This window comes from Heterodontus francisci, chromosome 41, assembly GCF_036365525.1.
Source record: "Heterodontus francisci isolate sHetFra1 chromosome 41, sHetFra1.hap1, whole genome shotgun sequence".
NCBI lineage: Eukaryota > Metazoa > Chordata > Chondrichthyes > Heterodontiformes > Heterodontidae > Heterodontus > Heterodontus francisci.
The window spans coordinates 10,475,880-10,498,049 of record NC_090411.1 but is presented as its reverse complement, the minus strand read 5'-3'; the positions used below and the strand labels follow the sequence as shown (position 1 = coordinate 10,498,049).

The window sequence follows — 22,170 nt, the reverse complement described above, 5'->3', positions numbered from 1 at the left end:
TGATGACAGGGTCTTTGGGATTTCCTGTAGGGGAGGGTGATGAAAGGGTCTTTGGGATTTTCTGTGGGGGAGCGTGATGAAAGGGTCTTTAGGATTTCCAGGCGGGGGGAGTGTGATGAAAGGGTCTTTGGGATTTCCTGTGGGGGAGGCTGATGAAAGGGTCTTTGGAATTTCCTTGGTGGGGAGGTTGATGAAAGGCTCTTTGGTATTTCATGGCGGGGGAGGTTGATGAAAGGGTCATTGGGATTTTCTGTGGGGGAGGGTGATGAAAGGGTCTTTGGGATTTCCTGGGGTGGAGGATGATGAAAGGGTCATTGGGATTTCCTTGTGGGGGGTTGGTGATGAAAGGGTCTTTGGGATTTCCTGTGGGGGAGGGTGGTGAAAGTGTCTTTGGGATTTCCTGCGGGGTGGAGGGTGATGAGTGGGTCTTTGGGATTTCCTGTGCAGGAGGGTGATGAAAGGGGCTTTGCGATTTCCTTTGTGGGTGGGTGATGAAAGGGTCTTTGGGATTTTCTGGGCGGGAGGGTGATGAGACGGTCTTTGGGATTTCCTGGGGGGGAGGATGATGAGAGGGTCTTTCGGATTTCCTGGGGGGTGGTTGAGGGTGATGAAATGGTCTTTGGGATTTCCTGGCGGGGAGGGTGATGAAAGGGTCTTTGGGATTTCCTGGGGGGGAGGGTGATAAAATGGTCTTTGGGATTTCCTGCGGGGGAGGGTGATGAAAGGGTGTTTGGGATTTCCTGGGTTGGGGGAGGGTGATGAAAGGGTCTTTGGGATTTTCTGAAGGGTGGCAGGGCGAAGAAAGGGTCTTTGGGATTTCCTGGAGTTGGGGAGGGTGATGAAAGGGTCTTTGGGATTTCCAGGCGGGGGGTGTGTGATGAAAGGGTCTTTGGGATTTCCTGCGGGAAGGGTGATGAAAATTCTTTGGGATTTCCTGGGGGCGAGGGTAATCAAAGATTCTTTGGGATTTCCTGGGGTTGGAGGTTGATGAAAGGTTCTTTGGGATTTCCTGGAGGGGGAGGCTGATGAGTGATGGCTGATGGCTGGTCTTTGGTATTTTGTGGGGTGGGGAGGGTGAAGAAAGGGTCTCCTGGATTTCCTGGGGGGGAGGGTGATGAATGTGTCTTTGGGATTTCCTTGGGCGGGGAGGGTGATGAAAGGGTCTTTGGAATTTCCTGGAGGGGGAGGCTGATGAGTGGATGTTTGTGATTTCCTTCGGGGGAGGGTGATAAAAGGGTCTTTGGGATTTCCTGTGGGGAGGGTGATGAAAGGGTCTTTGGGATTACCTGGGGGGCGAGGGGGATGAATGGGTCTTTGGGATTTCCTGGGGGGGAGGGTGAAGAAAGGGTCTTTGTGATTTCCTGGGTGGGGGAGGGTGATGAAAGGCTCTTTGGGATTTCCTGGGTGGGGGAGGGTGATGAAAGGCTCTGTGGGATTTCCTGCAGGGGAGGATGATGAAAGTTTCTATAGCATTTCCTGGCGGGGTGAGGGTGATGAAAGGGTCTTTGGGATTTCCTGGCTGGGGGGGAGGGTGATGAAAGGGTCTTCGGGATTTCATGAGGGGGGAGGGTGATGAAAGGGTCTTTGGGATTTCCTGAAGGGGTGGAGGGTGATGAAAGGGTCTTTGGTATTTCCTGGGGGGGAGGCTGATGAGAGGATCTTTGGGATTTCCTGCCGGGGGGGAGCGTGATGAAAGGGTCTTTGGTATTTTGTGGGGTGTGGAGGGTGATGAGAGGGTCTTTGGGATTTCCTGCGGGGGAGGGTGATGAAAATTCTTTTTGATTTCCTGGGGGCGAGGGTAATGAAAGATTCTGTGGGATTTCCTGGGGTGGGGAGGGTGATGAAAGGTTCCTTGGGATTTCCTCGGGGGGAGGGTGACAAAAGGGTCTTTGGGATTTCCTGAAGGGGGGTAGGGTGATGAAAGGGTCTTTGGGATTTCCTGAAGAGGGGGAGGGTGATGAAAGGGTCTTTGGTATTTCCTGGGGGGGAGGGTGATGAAAGGTTCCTTGGGATTTCCTCGGGGGGAGGGTGATGAAAGGTTCTTTGGAATTTCCTTGGGGGGAGGGTGATGAAAGGGTCTTTGGGATTTCCTTGGTGGGGAGCATGATGAAAGGGTCTTTGGGATTTCCTGTGGGAGAGGTTGATGAAAGGGTGTTTGTGATTTCCTTGGTGGGGTGGGTGATGACAGGGTCTTTGGGATTTCCTGTAGGGGAGGGTGATGAAAGGGTCTTTGGGATTTTCTTTGGGGGAGTGTGATGAAAGGGTCTTTGGGATTTCCAGGCGGGGGGAGTGTGATGAAAGGGTCTTTGGGATTTCCTGTGGGGGAGGCTGATGAAAGGGTCTTAGGAATTTCCTTGGTGGGGAGGTTGATGAAAGGGTCTTTGGTATTTCATGGGGGGGGAGGTTGATGAAAGGGTCTTTGGGATTTTCTGTGGGGGAGGGTGATGAAAGGGTCTTTGGGATTTCCTGTTTGAGAGGTTGATGAAAGGGTGTTTGGGATTTCCTTGGTGAGGTGGGTGATGACAGGGTCTTTGGGATTTCCTGTAGGGGAGGGTGATGAAAGGGTCTTTGGGATTTTCTGTGGGGGAGCGTGATGAAAGGGTCTTTAGGATTTCCAGGCGGGGGGAGTGTGATGAAAGGGTCTTTGGGATTTCCTGTGGGGGAGGCTGATGAAAGGGTCTTTGGAATTTCCTTGGTGGGGAGGTTGATGAAAGGCTCTTTGGTATTTCATGGCGGGGGAGGTTGATGAAAGGGTCATTGGGATTTTCTGTGGGGGAGGGTGATGAAAGGGTCTTTGGGATTTCCTGGGGTGGAGGATGATGAAAGGGTCATTGGGATTTCCTTGTGGGGGGTTGGTGATGAAAGGGTCTTTGGGATTTCCTGTGGGGGAGGGTGGTGAAAGTGTCTTTGGGATTTCCTGCGGGGTGGAGGGTGATGAATGGGTCTTTGGGATTTCCTGTGCAGGAGGGTGATGAAAGGGGCTTTGCGATTTCCTTTGTGGGTGGGTGATGAAAGGGTCTTTGGGATTTTCTGGGCGGGAGGGTGATGAGACGGTCTTTGGGATTTCCTGGGGGGGAGGATGATGAGAGGGTCTTTCGGATTTCCTGGGGGGTGGTTGAGGGTGATGAAATGGTCTTTGGGATTTCCTGGCGGGGAGGGTGATGAAAGGGTCTTTGGGATTTCCTGGGGGGGAGGGTGATAAAATGGTCTTTGGGATTTCCTGCGGGGGAGGGTGATGAAAGGGTGTTTGGGATTTCCTGGGTTGGGGGAGGGTGATGAAAGGGTCTTTGGGATTTTCTGAAGGGTGGCAGGGCGAAGAAAGGGTCTTTGGGATTTCCTGGAGTTGGGGAGGGTGATGAAAGGGTCTTTGGGATTTCCAGGCGGGGGGTGTGTGATGAAAGGGTCTTTGGGATTTCCTGCGGGAAGGGTGATGAAAATTCTTTGGGATTTCCTGGGGGCGAGGGTAATCAAAGATTCTTTGGGATTTCCTGGGGTTGGAGGTTGATGAAAGGTTCTTTGGGATTTCCTGGAGGGGGAGGCTGATGAGTGATGGCTGATGGCTGGTCTTTGGTATTTTGTGGGGTGGGGAGGGTGAAGAAAGGGTCTCCTGGATTTCCTGGGGGGGAGGGTGATGAATGTGTCTTTGGGATTTCCTTGGGCGGGGAGGGTGATGAAAGGGTCTTTGGAATTTCCTGGAGGGGGAGGCTGATGAGTGGATGTTTGTGATTTCCTTCGGGGGAGGGTGATAAAAGGGTCTTTGGGATTTCCTGTGGGGAGGGTGATGAAAGGGTCTTTGGGATTACCTGGGGGGCGAGGGGGATGAATGGGTCTTTGGGATTTCCTGGGGGGGAGGGTGAAGAAAGGGTCTTTGTGATTTCCTGGGTGGGGGAGGGTGATGAAAGGCTCTTTGGGATTTCCTGGGTGGGGGAGGGTGATGAAAGGCTCTGTGGGATTTCCTGCAGGGGAGGATGATGAAAGTTTCTATAGCATTTCCTGGCGGGGTGAGGGTGATGAAAGGGTCTTTGGGATTTCCTGGCTGGGGGGGAGGGTGATGAAAGGGTCTTCGGGATTTCATGAGGGGGGAGGGTGATGAAAGGGTCTTTGGGATTTCCTGAAGGGGTGGAGGGTGATGAAAGGGTCTTTGGTATTTCCTGGGGGGGGGGAGCGTGATGAAAGGGTCTTTGGTATTTTGTGGGGTGTGGAGGGTGATGAGAGGGTCTTTGGGATTTCCTGCGGGGGAGGGTGATGAAAATTCTTTTTGATTTCCTGGGGGCGAGGGTAATGAAAGATTCTGTGGGATTTCCTGGGGTGGGGAGGGTGATGAAAGGTTCCTTGGGATTTCCTCGGGGGGAGGGTGACAAAAGGGTCTTTGGGATTTCCTGGGGGGGAGGGTGATGAAAGGGTCTTTGGGATTTCCTTGGGGGGAGGGTGATGAAAGTGCCTTTGGGATTTCCTTGGGGGTGATGGTGATGAAAGGGTCTTTGGGATTACCTGGCGGGGGGGAGTGTGATGAGAGGGTCTTTGGCATTTCCTGCAACGGAGGGTGATGACAGTGTCTTTGGGATTTCCTGCGGGGGAGGGTGATGAAAATTCTTTGGTATTTCCTGGGGGGGAGGGTGATGAAAGGGTCTTTGGGATTTCCTGTGGGGGAGGCTGATGAAAGGGTCTTTGGAATTTCCTTGGTGGCGAGGTTGATGAAAGGCTCTTTGGTATTTCATGGCGGGGGAGGTTGATGAAAGGGTCATTGGGATTTTCTGTGGGGGAGGGTGATGAAAGGGTCTTTGGGATTTCCTGGGGTAGAGGATGATGAAAGGGTCATTGGGATTTCCTGTGGGGGAGGGTGGTGAAAGTGTCTTTGGGATTTCCTGCGGGGTGGAGGGTGATGAGTGGGTCTTTGCGATTTCCTGTGCAGGAGGGTGATGAAAGGGTCTTTGGGATTTTCTGAAGGGTGGCAGGGCGAAGAAAGGATCTTTGGGATTTCCTGGAGTTGGGGAGGGTGATGAAAGGGTCTTTGGGATTTCCAGGCGGGGGGTGTGTGATGAAAGGGTCTTTGGGATTTCCTGCGGGAAGGGTGATGAAAGTTCTTTGGGATTTCCTGGGGGCGAGGGTAATCAAAGATTCTTTGGGATTTCCTGGGGTTGGAGGTTGATGAAAGGTTCTTTGGGATTTCCTGGAGGGGGAGGCTGATGAGTGATGGCTGATGGCTGGTCTTTGGTATTTTGTGGGGTGGGGAGGGTGAAGAAAGGATCTCTTGGATTTCCTGGGGGGGAGGGTGATGAATGTGTCTTTGGGATTTCCTTGGGCGGGGAGGGTGATGAAAGGGTCATTGGATTTTCCTGGAGGGGGAGGCTGATGAGTGGATATTTGGGATTTCCTTCGGGAGAGGGTGATAAAAGGGTCTTTGGGATTTCCTGGGGGGAGGATGATGAAAGGGTCTTTGGGATTACCTGGGGGGCGAGGGGGATGAAAGGGTCTTTGGGATTTCCTGGGGGGGAGGGTGAAGAAAGGGTCTTTGTGATTTCCTGGAGTTTGGGAGGGTGATGAGAGGGTCTTTGGGATTTCCAGATGGGGGGTGTGTGATGAAAGGGTCTTTGGGATTTCCTGCGGGGGAGGGTGATGAAAATTCTTTGGGATTTCCTGGGGGCGAGGGTAATCAAAGATTCTTTGGGATTTCCTGGGGTTGGAGGTTGATGAAAGGTTCTTTGGGATTTCCTGGAGGGGGAGGCTGATGAGTGATGGCTGATGGCTGGTCTTTGGTATTTTGTGGGGTGGGGAGGGTGAAGAAAGGGTCTCTTGGATTTCCTGGGGGGGAGGGTGATGAATGTGTCTTTGGGATTTCCTTGGGCGGGGAGGGTGATGAAAGGGTCTTTAGAATTTCCTGGAGGGGGAGGCTGATGAGTGGATGTTTGGGATTTCCTTCGGGAGAGAGTGATAAAAGGGTCTTTGGGATTTCCTGGGGGGAGGGTGATGAAAGGGTCTTTGGGATTACCTGGGGTCGAGGGGGATGAAAGGGTCTTTGGGATTTCCTGGGGGGGAGGGTGAAGAAAGGGTCTTTGTGATTTCCTTGGGGGGGAGGGTGATGAAAGGGTCTTTGTGATTTCCTGGGGTGGGGAGCGTGATGAAAGGTTCCTTGGGATTTCCTCGGAGGGAGGGTGACGAAAGGGTCTTTGGGATTTCCTGGGGGTGAGGGTGATGAAAGTGCCTTTGGGATTTCCTTGGGGGTGATGGTGATGAAAGGTTCCTTGGGATTTCCTCGGGGGGAGGGTGATGAAAGTGTCTTTGGAATTTCCTTGGGGGGAGGGTGATGAAAGGGTGTTTGGGATTTCCTTGAGGGGGGGAGCATGATGAAAGGGTCTTTGGGATTTCCTGAATTGGGGGAGGGTGATGACAGGGGCTTTGGTATTTCCTGGGGGGGAGGCTGATAAAAGGGTCTTTGGGATTTCATGCCGGGGGGGAGCGTGATGAAAGGGTCTTTGGGATTTCCTTGCGTGGGGAGTGTGATGAAAGGGTCTTTGGTATTTCCTGCGGGGGGAGGGTGATGAGAGGGTCTTTGGGATTTCCTGCGGGTGAGGGTGATGAAAATTCTTTGGGATTTCCTGGGGGCGAGGGTAATGAAAGATTCTGTGGGATTTCCTGGGGTGGGGAGGGTGATGAAAGGTTCCTTGGGATTTCCTCGGGGGGAGTGTGACGAAAGGGTCTTTGGGATTTCCTGGGGGGGAGGGTGATGAAAGGGTCTTTGGGGTTTCCTGGGGGGGAGGGTGATGAAAGTGCCTTTGGGATTTCCTTGGGGGTGATGGTGATGAAAGGTTCCTTGGGATTTCCTCGGGGGGGAGGGTGATGAAAGGTTCTTTGAAATTTCCATGGGGGCGAGACCCCTGCCGAAAAATAGAATTCGCAATAGTGACGGCGCTGCTGCTCGGCTGACTTTGCTGCAGTTTTCCCTGGGTGCTACGCTGCCCCCTGTTGGATTGCCCCGCAGTTGCAGGCCGCCCTTTGCTGCCCAGCGCGCGCGGTTGTCTTTATTCCTGCGCAATGCCTCGCGCAGAAGCGCAAGGAATGGCTGCGCGTGGCATGCACGCGTGCTTTCCTTTCTGCTTGCAAGGCCCGGCAACAAAAGGAGCTCTGGCTCAAAGACCGCCCGCCGTCGCCTCTTTCGCCCGAGGCTCGCCCACCCGGCGGCTACTTTGACGTAGAGGCCGCACGCCGGGCCTGACGCGCGCAGCAAACGCAGTTTTTGGGCCATCGCTTCTCGGCCTTTTGGCTAAGATCAAGTGTAGTATCTGTTCTTATCAGTGCTTATTTGATTGAGAAGAGACCATGATCATTGCCTTTTGATCCTGGGGAAGCTTTGAGTGAAATGGCTATAACCAATTTTCGAGCTTCGGGCCAGGGAGTGCGCAACACCGTTCGGATGGTCGTGAAGGACAAGGAAGGAGATGCACCGGTCGATCGCACCTTCTTCATCAAGAAAATTCTCTTCGATTGCTGCGGATTTCAAGCGACGGATGTCTTCTGCCTGCAGGATTTCCCCAGCAGTGGATACTTCGACGTGACGTTCCGGAACGTGGTGGGATGCATCAAGTTCCTGAAGGCGTTCAAGGAGAAAGGGGACCGGGCTCCACTGTCGATCCTCACAGCGGAGCCGCTCTTCACGCTTCCGTCACAACGGGACCGGGTGGTGACGATTCACCTCTACAACCCCCATGTTCCGGTGGTGGATGTACTCACCTTTCTCGCCAGGTACGTCGAGGTGGCCGGCAGCAGCACTGATGTCAAGGACCCCTTTGGGATCTGGACCAGCAAGCGGCAGGTCAAGGTGACCTTGAAGGTAGATCCCAGTGGAGCCATCATCCACCCTCCCTCCAGCTTCGCTATCGGGGGAAGTCGAGGCTTCTTGGTCTACGCTGGGCAGCCCAGAGTTTGTCGCACCTGTGGCAAATCTGGTCACATGGCAGCCAACTGCAGCACGGTTGTTTGCAAGAACTGCAAGGAGGAAGGCCATCAGACCAAGGACTGTAAGCAGACTAAGTGTTGCAACTTGTGCGGTGCGGCAGGCCATCTCTACAAGACCTGCCCCAAACGTTGTCTCAGCTATGCTCAGGCGGCAAGGTCCAAGGAATGGCCGGGCGAAGGTTCGACGAAGGCGTCCGCTGTTCGAAAGGAGACCAGCAACCTTCTCCGCAGTGAGGAACTTCAACCTGAGAAGGAAGGGGAGGCGGCTGAAACCAACGACCCAGCACCTACCCAGCGCCCGGAAACCCCTCCTCCACAGACAGAATCAATGGAGGAGGAGGCAGCAGATGGACAAACAGGTCAGTGGCAAGTGGTCCAGAGGAAAACCACAAAGAAAAAACATCCCAAAGCCACCACCCAAACCAGTGGCAAGAGGAGGCTCTCTTCTGAATCAGACTGCAACAACTCCTCTTCACTGGACGGGGAAATGCTGGAACGACAGCCCCTTCAAAAGAGGCGGCAGAACTCCGAGATGGATGATCAAGCATCCCAGCCCCCGGGCACTGGAAGCTGTGATGGGTCCGGCGTGCCCCAACCCCAATTCCCCACACGTAACGACGTGGCCAACGCATCTCAGCTCCGGGACACCGGGAGCAAAGACACGTCTGGCGCACCTGAGCTCCGGGAGACCGGGAGCTGTGATGTTTTCGAGGAGGAACAGATGGAAGCAGCTGAGGACAACCCAATCCTCTCTGCCTACAAGACCCCCCCGATGTCACCCGAGCGGCACAAACCCTGCAGGAAAAATCAGGAGGGGTTTCTGAGCCCAACCAACGTGAAACTGCTTGCGCATACGATGGGTATGCAGGAACATCCCGAAGGGGAAGGACTGGGACTAGCGAGGACAAATGGTATGGGAAGCAACAACTAATTTTTAGTAAAAAATGGGTGTAAGAATTGCTTCCATTAATGTGCGTAGCATTAAATCGACTACGCGATGTGTTTCAACCTTGGATTACCTTGCCAAGGTCAAAGCTGACCTACTGTTTCTGCAGGAGTGTGGAATACCACACCTCAGCACCTACAGGCAGTGGTCGCGATGGTGGTCCCACGGGCCATCGATCTGGTCGGGGGGTAATGACTGCCGTTCCTCCGGCCTGGGTATTCTGCTGCGGGGAGGTAACTTCACCATCTCCGAAGTTAAGGAGGTGGTGGGCGGCCGCCTCCTCGTAGCAGACGTGATGTACAACAACGCTCCGCTCCGGTTGATCAACGTGTACGCCTCGGTACAACGCAGCGAGCGGCTGACCGTCTTCCAGCAGCTCCCACTGCTGCTGGCGACGTCCAGGCCGGTCATCCTAGGCGGTGACTTCAACTGCATCATCGATGCGGCTGGACGATCCGGCAGTGACGACAGAAAACTGGACGCTACGTCCAGATTCCTCATAGAAACAGTTAAGGATGCCAAACTGCACGACGTCTTCAGCAAACCTGCAGACGGAGCGCAGCGCAGATACACATGGTCAAGATCGGACGGGTCTGCCCGTTCCAGGATTGACTTCCTGTTTGTGTCCCGTGCTGTCACGGTCGGATCCACCGACGTCAAGCCGGTGTTCTTCTCCGACCACTGCCTCTTACTGGCCGACTGTCACTTACAGGACGACCAGCGGGTTGGCAGAGGGACGTGGAAGCTCAATGCGACACTGCTGACCCCAGAGAACGTTGAGGAACTCAAAAGGGATTACAAAGGTTGGAGGACCGTGAAACCCCTCTTTGAGTCTCCAGTTCACTGGTGGGAAGCGATAAAGGAGAACATCAAGAGGTTCTTCATCCACAAAGGTGTTCAGAAGGCGAGAGAGAGACAGAGGGAACTGTCCCGACTCCAGAAAATTATGCAAAATCTACTCCGGTTGCAGTCAATGGGGGTCGAGGTCAAGGAGGACCTCCAAGAGGTGAAGAGCCAGCAGGCCTCGCTCTTTGCCAAGGAGGCCTCCAAGATCATCTTCCGGTCCAGAGTCCGCTCCATCGAGCAGGATGAGACGTGCTCGCGTTACTTCTTCCAAAAGGTACACAGAGAGAGCTCTGTTATCAGCAGCCTGAAGGAAGAAGATGGCTCGGTAACGTCTTCGCAGTCCGACATACTAAGGATCAGCAAATCCTTTTATGCTGGGCTGTATGACGCGAAGCCCACAGACAGCAGAGCCTCCCAGTCCTTCCTGTCATCTATCACAGAGGTCTTAGATGACAGCAGGAGGGAGGGACTGGACAAGCCGCTAACTCTGGACGAGCTGACAAAGGCCGTCGAGTCTTTCGAGGCGAGTAAAACTCCCGGGAGCGACGGCTTACCGGTCGAGTTGTACTCGGCCCTGTGGGACTGAGTCGGCCCGGACCTGCTGGAAGTATACGAGAGTATGCTCCTGGCCGGTAGCATGTCAGAATCCATGAGAAAAGGCATCATCACCCTCATTTACAAGCAGAAGGGGGAGAGGGTAGAAATCAGAAATTGGCGGCCCATCTCACTGCTTAATGTTGATTACAAGATTCTGTCCAAAGTCATAGCCAGTCGAGTCAAGTCTGCTCTGGAGCTGGTGATTCACCCCGATCAGACCTGTACTGTACCCGGCAGGAAGATCTCTGATAGCCTCGCGCTACTCAGGGATACGATCGCCTACGTACGGGACAGGAGGGTGGACACCTGCCTCATCAGCCTGGACCAGGAGAAGGCTTTTGACAGGATATCGCACACCTACATGATGGACGTGCTTTCCAAAATGGGGTTTGGGGAGGGAATCTGCAATTGGATCCAACTGCTCTACACAAACATCAGTAGCGCAGTGTCAATCAACGGGTGGGAATCTGAAAGTTTCCCGATCAAATCTGGAGTCAGACAGGGCTGTCCTCTTTCCCCGGTCTTGTTTGTTTGCTGTATTGAACCCTTTGCTGAGTCTATTAGGAAGGATGCGAGCATAAGAGGGGTGACAATCCCAGGCAGCGGAGGCACTCAGGTCAAAACCTCCCTGTACATGGATGACGTCGCCGTCTTCTGCTCGGATCCGCTGTCCGTGCGCAGACTGATGAGCATCTGCGACCAGTTCGAACTGGCATCGGGAGCCAAAGTTAACCACGGCAAGAGCGAGGCCATGTTCTTTGGGAACTGGGCTGACCGATCCTTTGTCCCCTTCACCGTCAGGTCAGATTACCTGAAGGTGCTGGGGATATGGTTCGGAAGGGCCGGGGCGTGCACCAAAACATGGGAGGAGCGAGTAGCCAAGGTACGACAAAAGTTGGGCATGTGGGGGCAGCGATCTCTCTCCATTGTGGGTAAGAACCTGGTCATCAGGTGCGAGGCGCTCAAGTTGTTGCTCTACGTGGCGCAGGTCTGGCCCATACCCCACTCCTGCGCCGTGGCAGTCACCCGAGACATTTTCCGCTTCGTCTGGGGATCTAAAATGGACCGGGTCCGGAGGGACACGATGTTCAAATCTCTGGACATGGGCGGGAAAAATGTACCCAACGTGGCCCTCATCCTGATGACCACCTTCTTGTGCGGCTGCATCAAGCTATGTGTAGATCCCCAGTACGCAAACTCCAAGTGTCACTACGTGCTGAGGTTCTATCTGTCCCCGGTGTTGCGAAGGATGGGCCTGGTCACATTGCCGCGGAACGCTCCGTGCAGTTGGGCGGCGCCGTACCACCTATCCTTCGTGGAGCAGTTTCTGCGGAAAAACACCTTTGACCACCGGTCCATCAGGCAGTGGTCTGCACGGAATGTCCTCAAGGCCCTACGGGAAAAGGAAACGGTGGATCCTGTCGGATGGTTCCCCGAGCAGACCGTCAAAGTCATTTGGCGGAATGCCTCATCACCAGAACTTTCAAACAAGCACCAAGACGTAGCTTGGCTGGTGGTGAGAAGGGCCCTCCCCGTCAGATCCTTCATGCACACCCGAAGTCTCGCCCCCTCCGCACAGTGCCCCCGCGTTGGCTGTGGTGGGGAAGAGACGGTCGCCCACCTCCTCCTGGAATGTGCCTTTGCAAAGCAGGTGTGGAAAGAGATGCAGTGGTTTTTGTCAAGGTTCATCCCAAGCAGCTCTGTAACACAGGAGTCTGTGCTCTACGGGCTGTTCCCAGGGACGCACACCGAGACAAACATCAACTGCTGCTGGAGGACTATCAATTCGGTGAAAGACGCCCTTTGGTCTGCCCGAAACTTGCTGGTCTTCCAGCGCAAAGAGTTGTCCACCGCCGAATGTTGCAGACTGGCACATTCCAAGGTCCAGGACTACGTGCTGAGGGACGCACTAAAGCTTGGGGCAGCCGCAGCAAAGGCTCAATGGGGAAAGACCACAGTGTAAGGTTCCCCCACCAAGCTGGACTGAGGGGCTGGATCCATGGGAAACCCCTCGAACTGTATCGTTAATATTCTGAATTGCTGTAAATGTAAAACTGTAATTGACATGACAATTGTGAAACGGAAGGGTTGGGAAGAAACTCATGAGAGTATTGAAGGAAACTGATCTCCCTTGCAATGTTTGTATTTTTTGGTGCTGTTTGGAAACTGTTTGGCAATGTAATTTTTACAGATTTTTATGAATAAAGTATATTTTGAAAATAAAAAAAAAAATCTGTTCTTATCAGTTTAATATCTGATACGTCCCCTATCTGGGGACCAAATATTAAATTGATTTTTGGGACAGGGAGATGGAGCAGGGGCTTGCCCCGTCCACTCCATGCATCCACCTGGTATTGCAGTGTTTCCAGGAGCGGTGCAGCGTCCCCCCTCCATGGGGGCGAGTCCCCTGCTGAAAAATAGAATTCGCAATAGTGACGGCGCTGCTGCTCGGCTGACTTTGCTGCAGTTTTCCGTGGGCGCTACGCTGCCCCCTGTTGGATTGCCCCGCAGTTGCAGGCCGCCCTTTGCTGCCCAGCGCGCGCGGTTGTCGTTATTCCTGCGCAATGCCTCGCGCAGAAGCGCAAGGAATGGCTGCGCGTGGCATGCACGCGTGCTTTCCTTTCTGCTTGCAAGGCCCGGCAACAAAAGGAGCTCTGGCTCAAAGACCGCCCGCCGTCGCCTCTTTCGCCCGAGGCTCGCCCACCCGGCGGCTACTTTGACGTAGAGGCCGCACGCCGGGCCTGACGCGCGCAGCAAACGCAGTTTTACGGCCATCGCTTCTCGGCCTTTTGGCTAAGATCAAGTGTAGTATCTGTTCTTATCAGTTTAATATCTGATACGTCCCCTATCTGGGGACCGAATATTAAATTGATTTTTGGGACAGGGAGATGGAGCAGGGGCTTGCCCCGTCCACTCCATGCATCCACCTGGTATTGCAGTGTTTCCAGGAGCGGTGCAGCTTCCCCCCTCCATGGGGGCGAGACCCCTGCTGAAAAATAGAATTCGCAATAGTGACGGCGCTGCTGCTCGGCTGACTTTGCTGCAGTTTTCCCTGGGTACTACGCTGCCCCCTGTTGGATTGCCCCGCAGTTGCAGGCCGCCCTTTGCTGCCCAGCGCGCGCGGTTGTCTTTTTTCCTGCGCAATGCCTCGCGCAGAAGCGCGAGGAATGGCTGCGCGTGGCATGCACGCGTGCTTTCCTTTCTGCTTGCAAGGCCCGGCAACAAAAGGAGCTCTGGCTCAAAGACCGCCCGCCGTCGCCTCTTTCGCCCGAGGCTCGCCCACCCGGCGGCTACTTTGACGTAGAGGCCGCACGCCGGGCCTGACGCGCGCAGCAAACGCAGTTTTAGGGCCATCGCTTCTCGGCCTTTTGGCTAAGATCAAGTGTAGTATCTGTTCTTATCAGTTTAATATCTGATACGTCCCCTATCTGGGGACCAAATATTAAATTGATTTTTGGGACAGGGAGATGGAGCAGGGGCTTGCCCCGTCCACTCCATGCATCCACCTGGTATTGCAGTGTTTCCAGGAGCGGTGCAGCTTCCCCCCTCCATGGGGGCGAGACCCCTGCTGAAAAATAGAATTCGCAATAGTGACGGCGCTGCTGACTTTGCTGCAGTTTTCCGTGGGCGCTACGCTGCCCCCTGTTGGATTGCCCCGCAGTTGCAGGCCACCCTTTGCTGCCCAGCGCGCGCGGTTGTCTTTATTCCTGCGCAATGCCTCGCGCAGAAGCGCAAGGAATGGCTGCGCGTGGCATGCACGCATGCTTTCCTTTCTGCTTGCAAGGCCCGGCAACAAAAGGAGCTCTGGCTCAAAGACCGCCCGCCGTCGCCTCTTTCGCCCGAGGCTCGCCCACCCGGCGGCTACTTTGACGTAGAGGCCGCACGCCGGGCCTGACGCGCGCAGCAAACGCAGTTTTACGGCCATCGCTTCTCGGCCTTTTGGCTAAGATCAAGTGTAGTATCTGTTCTTATCAGTTTAATATCTGATACGTCCCCTATCTGGGGACCAAATATTAAATTGATTTTTGGGACAGGGAGATGGAGCAGGGGCTTGCCCCGTCCACTCCATGCATCCACCTGGTATTGCAGTGTTTCCAGGAGCGGTGCAGCTTCCCCCCTCCATGGGGGCGAGACCCCTGCTGAAAAATAGAATTCGCAATAGTGACGGCGCTGCTGACTTTGCTGCAGTTTTCCGTGGGCGCTACGCTGCCCCCTGTTGGATTGCCCCGCAGTTGCAGGCCGCCCTTTGCTGCCCAGCGCGCGCGGTTGTCTTTATTCCTGCGCAATGCCTCGCGCAGAAGCGCAAGGAATGGCTGCACGTGGCATGCACGCATGCTTTCCTTTCTGCTTGCAAGGCCCGGCAACAAAAGGAGCTCTGGCTCAAAGACCGCCCGCCGTCGCCTCTTTCGCCCTAGGCTCGCCCACCCGGCGGCTACTTTGTGGTAGAGGCCGCACGCCGGGCCTGACGCGCGCAGCAAACGCAGTTTTACGGCCATCGCTTCTCGGCCTTTTGGCTAAGATCAAGTGTAGTATCTGTTCTTATCAGTTTAATATCTGATACGTCCCCTATCTGGGGACCAAATATTAAATTGATTTTTGGGACAGGGAGATGGAACAGGGGCTTGCCCCGTCCACTCCATGCATCCACCTGGTATTGCAGTGTTTCCAGGAGCGGTGCAGCTTCCCCCCTCCATGGGGGCGAGACCCCTGCCGAAAAATAGAATTCGCAATAGTGACAGCGCTGCTGCTCGGCTGACTTTGCTGCAGTTTTCCGTGGGCGCTACGCTGCCCCCTGTTGGATTGCCCCGCAGTTGCAGGCCGCCCTTTGCTGCCCAGCGCGCGCGGTTGTCGTTATTCCTGCGCAATGCCTCGCGCAGAAGCGCAAGGAATGGCTGCGCGTGGCATGCACGCGTGCTTTCCTTTCTGCTTGCAAGGCCCGGCAACAAAAGGAGCTCTGGCTCAAAGACCGCCCGCCGTCGCCTCTTTCGCCCGAGGCTCGCCCACCCGGCGGCTACTTTGACGTAGAGGCCGCACGCCGGGCCTGACGCGCGCAGCAAACGCAGTTTTACGGCCATCGCTTCTCGGCCTTTTGGCTAAGATCAAGTGTAGTATCTGTTCTTATCAGTTTAATATCTGATACGTCCCCTATCTGGGGACCAAATATTAAATTGATTTTTGGGACAGGGAGATGGAGCAGGGGCTTGCCCCGTCCACTCCATGCATCCACCTGGTATTGCAGTGTTTCCAGGAGCGGTGCAGCTTCCCCCCTCCATGGGGGCGAGACCCCTGCTGAAAAATAGAATTCGCAATAGTGATGGCGCTGCTGACTTTGCTGCAGTTTTCCGTGGGCGCTACGCTGCCCCCTGTTGGATTGCCCCGCAGTTGCAGGCCGCCCTTTGCTGCCCAGCGCGCGCGGTTGTCGTTATTCCTGCGCAATGCCTCGCGCAGAAGCGCGAGGAATGGCTGCGCGTGGCATGCACGCGTGCTTTCCTTTCTGCTTGCAAGGCCCGGCAACAAAAGGAGCTCTGGCTCAAAGACCGCCCGCCGTCGCCTCTTTCGCCCGAGGCTCGCCCACCCGGCGGCTACTTTGACGTAGAGGCCGCACGCCGGGCCTGACGCGCGCAGCAAACGCAGTTTTACGGCCATCGCTTCTCGGCCTTTTGGTTAAGATCAAGTGTAGTATCTGTTCTTATCAGTTTAATATCTGATACGTCCCCTATCTGGGGACCAAATATTAAATTGATTTTTGGGACAGGGAGATGGAGCAGGGGCTTGCCCCGTCCACTCCATGCATCCACCTGGTATTGCAGTGTTTCCAGGAGCGGTGCAGCTTCCCCCCTCCATGGGGCGAGACCCCTGCTGAAAAATAGAATTCGCAATAGTGACGGCGCTGCTGCTCGGCTGACTTTGCTGCAGTTTTCCCTGGGTACTACGCTGCCCCCTGTTGGATTGCCCCGCAGTTGCAGGCCGCCCTTTGCTGCCCAGCGCGCGCGGTTGTCTTTTTTCCTGCGCAATGCCTTGCGCAGAAGCGCGAGGAATGGCTGCGCGTGGCATGCACGCGTGCTTTCCTTTCTGCTTGCAAGGCCCGGCAACAAAAGGAGCTCTGGCTCAAAGACCGCCCGCCGTCGCCTCTTTCGCCCGAGGCTCGCCCACCCGGCGGCTACTTTGACGTAGAGGCCGCACGCCGGGCCTGACGCGCGCAGCAAACGCAGTTTTAGGGCCATCGCTTCTCGGCCTTTTGGCTAAGATCAAGTGTAGTATCTGTTCTTATCAGTGCTTATTTGATTGAGAAGAGACCATGATCCTGGGGAAGCTTTGAGTAAAATGGCTATAACCAATTTTCGAGCTTCGGGCCAGGGAGTGCGCAACACCGTTCGGGTGGTCGTGAAGGACAAGGAAGGAGATGCACCGGTCGATCGCACCTTCTTCATCAAGAAAATTCTCTTCGATTGCTGCGGATTTCAAGCGACGGACGTCTTCTGCCTGCAGGATTTCCCCAGCAGTGGATACTTCGACGTGACGTTCCGGAACGTGGCGGGATGCATCAAGTTCCTGAAGGCGTTCAAGGAGAAAGGGGACCGGGCGCCACTGTCGATCCTCACAGCGGAGCCGCTCTTCACGCTTCCGTCACAACGGGACCGGGTGGTGACGATTCACCTCTACAACCCCCATGTTCCGGTGGTGGATGTACTCACCTTTCTCGCCAGGTACGTCGAGGTGGCCGGCAGCAGCACTGATGTCAAGGACCCCTTTGGGATCTGGACCAGCAAGCGGCAGGTCAAGGTGACCTTGAAGGTAGATCCCAGTGGAGCCATCATCCACCCTCCCTCCAGCTTCGCTATCGGGGGAAGTCGAGGCTTCTTGGTCTACGCTGGGCAGCCCAGAGTTTGTCGCACCTGTGGCAAATCTGGTCACATGGCAGCCAACTGCAGCACGGTTGTTTGCAAGAACTGCAAGGAGGAAGGCCATCAGACCAAGGACTGTAAGCAGACTAAGTGTTGCAACTTGTGCGGTGCGGCAGGCCATCTCTACAAGACCTGTCCCAAACGTTGTCAAAGCTATGCTCAGGCGGCAAGGTCCAAGGAATGGCCGGGCGAAGGTTCGACGAAGGCGTCCGCTGTTCGAAAGGAGACCAGCAACCTTCTCCGCAGTGAGGAACTTCAACCTGAGAAGGAAGGGGAGGCGGCTGAAACCAACGACCCAGCACCTACCCAGCGCCCGGAAACCCCTCCCCCACAGACAGAATCAATGGAGGAGGAGGCAGCAGATGGACAAACAGGTCAGTGGCAAGTGGTCCAGAGGAGAACCACAAAGAAAAAACATCCCAAAGCCACCACCCAAACCAGTGGCAAGAGGAGGCTCTCTTCTGAATCAGACTGCAACAACTCCTCTTCACTGGACGGGGAAATGCTGGAACGACAGCCCCTTCAAAAGAGGCGGCAGAACTCCGAGATGGATGATCAAGCATCCCAGCCCCCGGGCACTGGAAGCTGTGATGGGCCCGGCGTGCCCCAACCCCAATTCCCCACACGTAACGACGTGGCCAACGCATCTCAGCTCCGGGACACCGGGAGCAAAGACACGTCTGGCGCACCTGAGCTCCGGGAGACCGGGAGCTGTGATGTTTTCGAGGAGGAACAGATGGAAGCAGCTGAGGACAACCCAATCCTCTCTGCCTACAAGACCCCCCCGATGTCACCCGAGCGGCACAAACCCTGCAGGAAAAATCAGGAGGGGTTTCTGAGCCCAACCAACGTGAAACTGCTTGCGCATACGATGGGTATGCAGGAACATCCCGAAGGGGAAGGACTGGGACTAGCGAGGACAAATGGTATGGGAAGCAACAACTAATTTTTAGTAAAAAATGGGTGTAAGAATTGCTTCCATTAATGTGCGTAGCATTAAATCGACTACGCGATGTGTTTCAACCTTGGATTACCTTGCCAAGGTCAAAGCTGACCTACTGTTTCTGCAGGAGTGTGGAATACCACACCTCAGCACCTACAGGCAGTGGTCGCGATGGTGGTCCCACGGGCCATCGATCTGGTCGGGGGGTAATGACTGCCGTTCCTCCGGCCTGGGTATTCTGCTGCGGGGAGGTAACTTCACCATCTCCGAAGTTAAGGAGGTGGTGGGCGGCCGCCTCCTCGTAGCAGACGTGATGTACAACAACGCTCCGCTCCGGTTGATCAACGTGTACGCCCCGGTACAACGCAGCGAGCGGCTGACCGTCTTCCAGCAGCTCCCACTGCTGCTGGCGACGTCCAGGCCGGTCATCCTAGGCGGTGACTTCAACTGCATCATCGATGCGGCTGGACGATCCGGCAGTGACGACAGAAAACTGGACGCTACGTCCAGATTCCTCATAGAAACAGTTAAGGATGCCAAACTGCACGACGTCTTCAGCAAACCTGCAGACGGAGCGCAGCGCAGATACACATGGTCAAGATCGGACGGGTCTGCCCGTTCCAGGATTGACTTCCTGTTTGTTTCCCGTGCTGTCACGGTCGGATCCACCGACGTCAAGCCGGTGTTCTTCTCCGACCACTGCCTCTTACTGGCCGACTGTCACTTACAGGACGACCAGCGGGTTGGCAGAGGGACGTGGAAGCTCAATGCGACACTGCTGACCCCAGAGAACGTTGAGGAACTCAAAAGGGATTACAAAGGTTGGAGGACCGTGAAACCCCTCTTTGAGTCTCCAGTTCACTGGTGGGAAGCGATAAAGGAGAACATCAAGAGGTTCTTCATCCACAAAGGTGTTCAGAAGGCGAGAGAGAGACAGAGGGAACTGTCCCGACTCCAGAAAATTATGCAAAATCTACTCCGGTTGCAGTCAATGGGGGTCGAGGTCAAGGAGGACCTCCAAGAGGTGAAGAGCCAGCAGGCCTCGCTCTTTGCCAAGGAGGCCTCCAAGATCATCTTCCGGTCCAGAGTCCGCTCCATCGAGCAGGATGAGACGTGCTCGCGTTACTTCTTCCAAAAGGTACACAGAGAGAGCTCTGTTATCAGCAGCCTGAAGGAAGAAGATGGCTCGGTAACGTCTTCGCAGTCCGACATACTAAGGATCAGCAAATCCTTTTATGCTGGGCTGTATGACGCGAAGCCCACAGACAGCAGAGCCTCCCAGTCCTTCCTGTCATCTATCACAGAGGTCTTAGATGACAGCAGGAGGGAGGGACTGGACAAGCCGCTAACTCTGGACGAGCTGACAAAGGCAGTCGAGTCTTTCGAGGCGAGTAAAACTCCCGGGAGCGACGGCTTACCGGTCGAGTTGTACTCGGCCCTGTGGGACTGGGTCGGCCCGGACCTGCTGGAAGTATACGAGAGTATGCTCCTGGCCGGTAGCATGTCAGAATCCATGAGAAAAGGCATCATCACCCTCATTTACAAGCAGAAGGGGGAGAGGGTAGAAATCAGAAATTGGCGGCCCATCTCACTGCTTAATGTTGATTACAAGATTCTGTCCAAAGTCATAGCCAGTCGAGTCAAGTCTGCTCTGGAGCTGGTGATTCACCCCGATCAGACCTGTACTGTACCCGGCAGGAAGATCTCTGATAGCCTCGCGCTACTCAGGGATACGATCGCCTACGTACGGGACAGGAGGGTGGACACCTGCCTCATCAGCCTGGACCAGGAGAAGGCTTTTGACAGGATATTGCACACCTACATGATGGACGTGCTTTCCAAAATGGGGTTTGGGGAGGGAATCTGCAATTGGATCCAACTGCTCTACACAAACATCAGTAGCGCAGTCTCAATCAACGGGTGGGAATCTGAAAGTTTCCCGATCAAATCTGGAGTCAGACAGGGCTGTCCTCTTTCCCCGGTCTTGTTTGTTTGCTGTATTGAACCCTTTGCTGAGTCTATTAGGAAGGATGCGAGCATAAGAGGGGTGACAATCCCAGGCAGCGGAGGCACTCAGGTCAAAACCTCCCTGTACATGGATGACGTCGCCGTCTTCTGCTCGGATCCGCTGTCCGTGCGCAGACTGATGAGCATCTGCGACCAGTTCGAACTGGCCTCGGGAGCCAAAGTTAACCACGGCAAGAGCGAGGCCATGTTCTTTGGGAACTGGGCTGACCGATCCTTTGTCCCCTTCACCGTCAGGTCAGATTACCTGAAGGTGCTGGGGATATGGTTCGGAAGGGCCGGGGCGTGCACCAAAACATGGGAGGAGCGAGTAGCCAAGGTACGACAAAAGTTGGGCATGTGGGGGCAGCGGTCTCTCTCCATTGTGGGTAAGAACCTGGTCATCAGGTGCGAGGCGCTCACGTTGTTGCTCTACGTGGCGCAGGTCTGGCCCATACCCCACTCCTGCGCCGTGGCAGTCACCCGAGCCATTTTCCGCTTCGTCTGGGGATCTAAAATGGACCGGGTCCGGAGGGACACGATGTTCAAATCTCTGGACAAGGGCGGGAAAAATGTACCCAACGTGGCCCTCATCCTGATGACCACCTTCGTGTGCGGCTGCATCAAGCTATGTGTCGATCCCCAGTACGCAAACTCCAAGTGTCACTACGTGCTGAGGTTCTATCTGTCCCCGGTGTTGCGAAGGATGGGCCTGGTCACATTGCCGCGGAACGCTCCGTGCAGTTGGGCGGCGCCGTACCACCTATCCTTCGTGGAGCAGTTTCTGCGGAAAAACACCTTTGACCACCGGTCCATCAGGCAGTGGTCTGCACGGAATGTCCTCAAGGCCCTACGGGAAAAGGAAACGGTGGATCCTGTCGGATGGTTCCCCGAGCAGACCGTCAAAGTCATTTGGCGGAATGCCTCATCACCAGAACTTTCAAACAAGCACCAAGACGTAGCTTGGCTGGTGGTGAGAAGGGCCCTCCCCGTCAGATCCTTCATGCACACCCGAAGTCTCGCCCCCTCCGCACAGTGCCCCCGCGTTGGCTGTGGTGGGGAAGAGACGGTCGCCCACCTCCTCCTGGAATGTGCCTTTGCAAAGCAGGTGTGGAAAGAGATGCAGTGGTTTTTGTCAAGGTTCATCCCAAGCAGCTCTGTAACACAGGAGTCTGTGCTCTACGGGCTGTTCCCAGGGACGCACACCGAGACAAACATCAACTGCTGCTGGAGGGCTATCAATTCGGTGAAAGACGCCCTTTGGTCTGCCCGAAACTTGCTGGTCTTCCAGCGCAAAGAGTTGTCCACCACCGAATGTTGCAGACTGGCACATTCCAAGGTCCAGGACTACGTGCTGAGGGACGCACTAAAGCTTGGGGCAGCCGCAGCAAAGGCTCAATGGGGAAAGACCACAGTGTAATGTTCCCCCACCAAGCTGGACTGAGGGGCTGGAACCATGGGAAGCCCCTCGAACTGTATCGTTAATATTCTGAATTGCTGTAAATGTAAAACTGTAATTGACATGACAATTGTGAAACGGAAGGGTTGGGAAGAAACTCATGACATTATTGAAAGAAACTGATCTCTTTTGCAATGTTTGTATTTTTTCGTGCTGGTTGGAAACTGTTTGGCAATGTAATTTTTACAGATTTTTATGAATAAAGTATATTTTGGAAATAAAAAAAAAAAAAAAAAAATCTGTTCTTATCAGTTTAATATCTGATACGTCCCCTATCTGGGGACCAAATATTAAATTGATTTTTGGGACAGGGAGATGGAGCAGGGGCTTGCCCCGTCCACTCCATGCATCCACCTGGTATTGCAGTGTTTCCAGGAGCGGTGCAGCTTCCCCCCTCCATGGGGGCGAGACCCCTGCTGAAAAATAGAATTCGCAATAGTGACGGCGCTGCTGACTTTGCTGCAGTTTTCCGTGGGCGCTACGCTGCCCCCTGTTGGATTGCCCCGCAGTTGCAGGC

At 54.8% G+C, this 22,170-nt stretch overlaps 7 non-coding genes and 3 pseudogenes across 7 annotated transcripts; all 10 read left to right on the top strand.

Moving 5' to 3' along the window:
- The first annotated feature begins 7,241 nt into the window (after positions 1-7,241).
- On the top strand, positions 7,242-7,350 carry LOC137354609 (U2 spliceosomal RNA; annotated as a pseudogene).
- Positions 7,351-12,550: 5,200 nt separating this feature from the next.
- Positions 12,551-12,727, top strand: LOC137354276 (U2 spliceosomal RNA; annotated as a pseudogene).
- A 388-nt stretch (positions 12,728-13,115) lies between these two features.
- Positions 13,116-13,306, top strand: LOC137353746 (U2 spliceosomal RNA). The gene has a single exon (XR_010969898.1). It is a non-coding gene; the product is annotated as a U2 spliceosomal RNA (small nuclear RNA).
- Positions 13,307-13,694: 388 nt separating this feature from the next.
- LOC137355209 (U2 spliceosomal RNA) lies at positions 13,695-13,885 on the top strand. The gene has a single exon (XR_010970845.1). It is a non-coding gene; the product is annotated as a U2 spliceosomal RNA (small nuclear RNA).
- A 380-nt stretch (positions 13,886-14,265) lies between these two features.
- On the top strand, positions 14,266-14,456 carry LOC137355208 (U2 spliceosomal RNA). The gene has a single exon (XR_010970844.1). It is a non-coding gene; the product is annotated as a U2 spliceosomal RNA (small nuclear RNA).
- A 380-nt stretch (positions 14,457-14,836) lies between these two features.
- LOC137355052 (U2 spliceosomal RNA) lies at positions 14,837-15,027 on the top strand. The gene has a single exon (XR_010970697.1). It is a non-coding gene; the product is annotated as a U2 spliceosomal RNA (small nuclear RNA).
- A 388-nt stretch (positions 15,028-15,415) lies between these two features.
- LOC137355207 (U2 spliceosomal RNA) lies at positions 15,416-15,606 on the top strand. Its single transcript, XR_010970843.1, has one exon. It is a non-coding gene; the product is annotated as a U2 spliceosomal RNA (small nuclear RNA).
- Positions 15,607-15,986: 380 nt separating this feature from the next.
- On the top strand, positions 15,987-16,177 carry LOC137353917 (U2 spliceosomal RNA). The gene has a single exon (XR_010970067.1). It is a non-coding gene; the product is annotated as a U2 spliceosomal RNA (small nuclear RNA).
- A 387-nt stretch (positions 16,178-16,564) lies between these two features.
- On the top strand, positions 16,565-16,682 carry LOC137354717 (U2 spliceosomal RNA; annotated as a pseudogene).
- A 5,177-nt stretch (positions 16,683-21,859) lies between these two features.
- On the top strand, positions 21,860-22,044 carry LOC137354352 (U2 spliceosomal RNA). The gene has a single exon (XR_010970382.1). It is a non-coding gene; the product is annotated as a U2 spliceosomal RNA (small nuclear RNA).
- The last annotated feature ends 126 nt before the right edge of the window (positions 22,045-22,170 follow it).